The sequence below is a fragment of the Cupressus sempervirens genome, chromosome 7 (assembly GCF_028749045.1).
Source record: "Cupressus sempervirens isolate cs-2001-9-10 chromosome 7, ASM2874904v1, whole genome shotgun sequence".
NCBI lineage: Eukaryota > Viridiplantae > Streptophyta > Pinopsida > Cupressales > Cupressaceae > Cupressus > Cupressus sempervirens.
Genome location: NC_143124.1, coordinates 296,601,852 through 296,607,851, shown reverse-complemented (window position 1 = coordinate 296,607,851; position 6,000 = coordinate 296,601,852).

The following is a 6,000-nucleotide window of genomic DNA, read 5'->3' as shown; positions in this document are numbered from 1 at the left end:
TGACAGTAGGCACCATCGCGCTATGGCAGAAATGTGTGAGGGTTATGTTGGCGACATAGCGCCCGGCCAGGAGGTGTGATAGGAAGCAAGTCTACGACAGGCCATTTTTGCGGTGGGAAGAAGTCAGGCAGCCAGAAAGTTTAGAAATGCTAGTGGGGCGCCATGGCGCCATCGGAAAACTCACAAGCTTTCCGTTGGCGACATAGCATCCAAACGGAAAATAGACCATGACGGACTCTCAGGCTTGGTGGAACCGTAGGACAAGATAGGTGGGATGAGCTATCTAACATTGTGGCCTCGTGATTGGTCAGGGTGGTACCTCATCTACCACAGTGGCATTTTAGAATACGCCACATTTACATCAAAGGGTGAGATGGCAGTTGGGCGCTATCTCGCTGTGGGAAGGTTGCCTCGATTTTCCCATAGCGACATAGCGCCTTAGTACCATGTGGCAGGTCAGTGGGGCCAAGTGTTATGGAGTTTTCCAGAATGGTGCTACGTCAGGCCAATGAAGGACTGCCACATATGCCAGGTCAGAACATAGACATGAGGTGGCACTAGATCTTCAACGCGGCTAGCGCAATCAAGGGTTGAGTTTTGAACCGTCAGATTTGCAAAGATCAAGGGCAGGCACCATCGTGCTATGGGGAAGTTGCACGAGGTTTTCCATAGTGAGTTGGAGCCCTTCTGCCACGTGTCCTTGGGGTCCAGGGGGGGATGCGCAGTTAACATCATAGTTATGATTAACAGTTAAGTAAGTCAATGATACAGTCTGGTCGGGGCATCGCAGTCACAGTTTGGTACTACCACGGATAGAGATAACTGTTGGGTGCTATGTCGCTATTAGGAACTTCAGGGCATGGTGCCCATAGCGACATAGCGCCCAGTCAAACATAAAGGTGTGGTCAACGCGTGAAGAGGACTACCAGGGTGGCAAAGGGGAGGAAAGTGATTGCCCCACGTGGCCCAGTGAGCATGTGGACCTGGTTAACTTTTTTCTGACCCTCTTGTTTCGTGAACCAGAAAGGATAGAAATCATTTATTTATTTATTTCCATGGATCTAATTTCATAATCAATTGCCACAAACTTAGAATGAATATCAGGTGCAGAGGGACACTCCATCTATCCAGTCGATCCATCTACCATGTCAGGGAATGTTGTGGCGCCATTCCTACCCCTCCAATGCCCCTGTTTTCAACGAGATATTGGATTTTTTGTACCCAGAGCCATGCCTAGATCAGATCCTTGATTGGATTTTGCAGATGAGGAATTAATGCCTGTAGGTGAGAAGTGAATGTAATGCAAAAAATCCTCAGTCATGCCCGAATTATAAAGGCAATTTGGTGACTTGTTCTTAGGGTCGACTCTTCCTGTTTTCTTTGCTGCTGCTTGCAAATTTGCACTGTAAAAATCCCTTTGTCTCTGAGCTCGATAAGCATCCTGTATCATCTCTTTTAGCCATCAACGTGTATGTACATCATTTTGCCTCTCATTGATGTATTGTTGAGATCAGTGGTCTGCATACTATATCTATCTTTGGCCTATTGAATAATATACAAGCGAAATCTTCTTTTCCTGGTGTTATTCAATTGGTTTCCTGATCTGTATGTGGTTGTTGATCGATACAAGTCTGAATGAATGTATGACTTTGGATGTTACCCTAGTTCTGTAGTGCATATATGGGCAGAAATGAGTCTGAACACTCTGTTTGGGTGCATCATCGCCTTAGATTAGACTAGGTAGATTTTCTTTCGTGCTCTCTTTCTCCCTTTTTCTTCTGAGAATAGATAGGTGCGCCCTGACAGTAAGAGGAAGCCAGCCTTCTCCAGAGACTCAACCTCGCAGTTCAAGTCCCACAGCTTGGAGGTTGTTTCCATGTTTCACTAGGTTGTCCTCACGCATAGGCCTTGGACAAGGGTGCAAACCTAAGTGACAACAGTCACTATTGTCAATAGTATGGACATGTTGCTGAAAATTGCATAAGGACACAATCTAGAAGTTTCTACAAAAGATGGTTGACTCTAACTACATGTTTTAGCTTTTTGAAGATTAGTGACATAAGCAAGAATTGTCCAACAAGGTCACAGGCACAAGCAGTAAGTTCAACAAAGGAAAAGGAAAGAAAGATGTTGATAATGTCAGAGATGAGATGAAAAAGACATGGAAGAGAAAGGAAGATTTCAGCACATCGTGTTTAGATGGGATCACTTCACCGAATGGGTCAGGTGATTAGACCACCTCCAATTAAGCAATCAAGAGGTATGTGTGGGATTGATATTTAAAAGATTTACCATACATCAGTTCCAATGAATTAGTTCTAAATTTAGAAGAATACTTTAAGATTTGTTACTTTTCATGTTCCTCCCAAGCATGAAAAGTTTCACTATGGTTACCAAGTGAAGTGTTAGTTGATGCTGGGATATCAAAAGTGATAGTGTTGACCAAGCTCATAGTGATTGCCAAGCATAAAAAGGAAACTTCATGGAAGCTGAGTGAGTCAAAATCTCTATTGAAGTTGAGCTTATAGCTGTGTAAGCACTAAGTATTAAATGCAAGGTTTTAAGGTCTATATGATCAATTTCTACTCACTTGACATCATTCAAATTTGAAGGAGAGCATGAAGAGAAAAAGGAAAATTGAAGAAATTATTCCTAGATTTTGCAAGTAGGATTCAATAGTCACTCACCACCATCACAACAGATTTTCAAAGGTATTTATCATGTGCTAAGCTACGTAGTTTGAATTTTCACAAACCCTAGTTTACATAATGGCATCTAGTTCTTTAGCTCCTAAAGTTAAAGAGGGTAAAGAAGTTTTGAATGTGCAATTGGTAAGCAATGAGATCAGACAACCAAACTTTAGAGGCATTCCTAATATTTCTTACAAGCAAGATCCATCTAGTGTGTTGTCAATGAGACCACCTCAAGTTTTGATGATTCAAGACATAAGTTATTGCTACACATGAAAGTTGGGTAGCATAGGTGACATGGAGATTAGGGAAACCTATGGGAAATTGTGTGAAAATAAAGAGTTGAAAGAAGAATTCAAAATTGTAGAGAGGAAAGAGTTAACCCATGCCCTAGATTTTCCCAATATCTTCAAGACTGAATGGATAAACATAGTTTTAAGTAGAATTTATCATAATTCTATATGGTTGGACAATGGATAGGTAAATATTACAAAGAAAATTATACATAGAGTAATAGGGTATCGAACACTTGACTGAACTAAAATTGTAAGGAGTGAATCAAAGGAGGTCATTGAGAAGAATACATGGGTTCTGTGGAATAAATGATGGATGATAATTGATTATATCAGATCACCTAATTAATTTTGTAGTGAGGATTATAGCACATAAATTTTATCAAACCAATAGGCTCAAAAGTGTTCCATGTATTGCTATTGACATGGGCTATAAGATAGTTAAGAAGGATCATACATATGACCTTGCAAAGTTGTAGATGCAACAATTGTTAGAAAATTTGGGAGCAATAAGGAAGACCAAAAGTGCATAATGTAAATTTGGTTCAATTCTTGTATGTATATTCTTTTAAATAAAGAATACATTTCCCACATTTGGTAAAGTTGCATGGAAAATAACAGATCTATTGCAGTGTAGACAGGTGAATTTATTGAGCAACTTAGAGACAACTTTGTGTTAGTTATGACTAGCTACTTTGAAGATTTTAAGTAGTCAATGAAGGAAATACTGAGGATACCAATTTCACTAGTTAACAAACATTTAAATGATGTTTTCTTTCTAGTTGACACTAATTTTACATATGTTCAAGCTACAGTTCCAAGGGTTACAAGTTGGCTAAGGCCACTAGGCTATGAAATCAATGTGAATGAGGCCTCTGCAACAATCACAACATTACTTGCATAAGATGTCGATGCTAAGGCTACTACCATTGCAAACTATGATGTGTAAAAACCCAAGATAATGATGGATTTGAAGACTACCACAGTCATAAGAAAGAAGAACAAGATTGTGAAGAAACTTAAAGACAAATTTGACGAAGGAGAAGATAATGAAGAAGAAGAAGAAGATATACCTGCTCAAGCACCACTGGCCTTAACTCAAGGTCAAGGAGAAGATCAAGCAAAGAAGTAGAAATTAAAGAGGGTGCCAAGGGAGAAGAAGCCAATGAAGAACCTAAGAAAAAGAAGAGGAAAGCTAAAACCCTGGCAGTGAAAAAACCAAGGAAGGTTGCAAAACCTAAGCCTACAGTTTCCTCTACTAGAGAAAGCACAAAGGATACTATCAAAAAGGCTCAAGAAATAGATAAACCAAAAGAGAAGAGAGATATATTAGCAAGAAAAGAAGAGGATTCTGAGAAGAGACCAGGGAGAAAGTACATAGCTCCATCTAAATTTGATGAAGAGAAGACTAAATCTAATGACAATAGCCAATTCAAAGTGGTAAGTCACCATCTTTATTCTGATTTAGACAATATATGTGAGGATATAAGAAATAATGTTCATTTATCTAGTCTTCCACATATTGAGTTTGGAAAACTGGGAAAAGTTGAGATGAACCAAGTAGAGGAGTCAATATATGCCATGATGGCAATATTTAAACAAACTCTAATTTAGATTGCCAACTCTCTACCAAAGGAATTATCTAATAGAGTTGAGAAAAAGTTGCAATATAGTCTCAATATAGAAATAAAAACAAGAGAGACTACACTTATACAAGTAATGCCAGAATTGAATAGGGTGACAATGTCTAAGGCACTAAAGAAACATGTAGGGAAATTTGCACTAAAATATAGGGCATTCGGCATACTCCAGCATGATATTGAGGATGTTGTACAAAAGACCACTCAAATTTGGAAATCACTATATCGTCTGATAGAACCCAAGGAAACAATGTAGGTACCTATTGAGGTAGATGGGGACAAAGATGAGAAATAGAAAGTAACCAAGGTCACCATTGTTGACAATGAGATAGTTGCACAAGAGGAAGGCACTGAGACACATGAAGACTGAGGATGAGAAGCATACAAAATAGAGTGTACGAAATACATGAGTCATAAGTTTTTCATAAAATTTTGAATTTTTTGAAGTTTAGTATGTAAGTCGATATTAAATGAGTTATGCCTGAAAGGGTAAATCTTATTCATGCATGACCACACATTTTTCCACTCATATCAAAGGGAAAGATTGTTAATCTCATATTGGTCTTGACATATGAGTGACAATATACTTAAGTCATTTACTTAGTTCATGCCAAACAAGTAATACATGCCAAGTGAAAAATATTTAGTATGAGTCGAGTAACTAGTAAGTGCCAAGTCAATCAAGTGCTGAGCAAATAGTATGTGTCAAGATGTTCGAATATCGAGTGATTAGTGGATGCCAAATAATTCAAAGGCCAAGTTAAAACATTAACGTTATAGTTGATGCCAAGTATCATGGACTTCAAGTGCCAAGTTACACTTTTTTGACATAGTTGTTTGCAATTGCACAAACTTCTATGTAAACCATTTTGGGCCGACTTAAGGATTGTTTTATGATCTTTTGTTGATAAGGATGAATCTCAATTGTGAATCCTTATGCATTACATACATCCAATCAAAAAAAGAGAAGGATTAAGCGGCTACATTGGTGAATCACAATCATTGATTCATACCTAACCCTAAGTCACCTAGGTCTTCTTAAGAAGGTCAAACCCTAAACTTTCTAACATTGCTTAACAAAAATTGAAGAGATTTTGCATGCACAAACTAGAGAATTCATGGTGATTGAGGTTTTATATTTTGAGTTACATTGTAGAATTAGTTTAAGTAGAATAGAGGAAAGGAATCAGAAGATAAAAGAGTTACATCTTATCAAAATAGATCAAGTACACATCAGTATAGAGGTGATCTAACATCAAGGAATAGAGTGCTAACTGAAGGATCATTGTTGAAAGATTTTAACAGGTGAATCAATTAAATCTCTTATAGAGTAGTCCTAATAGATTGTTGTAAATCCTTTAACTGGGTACTTACTTC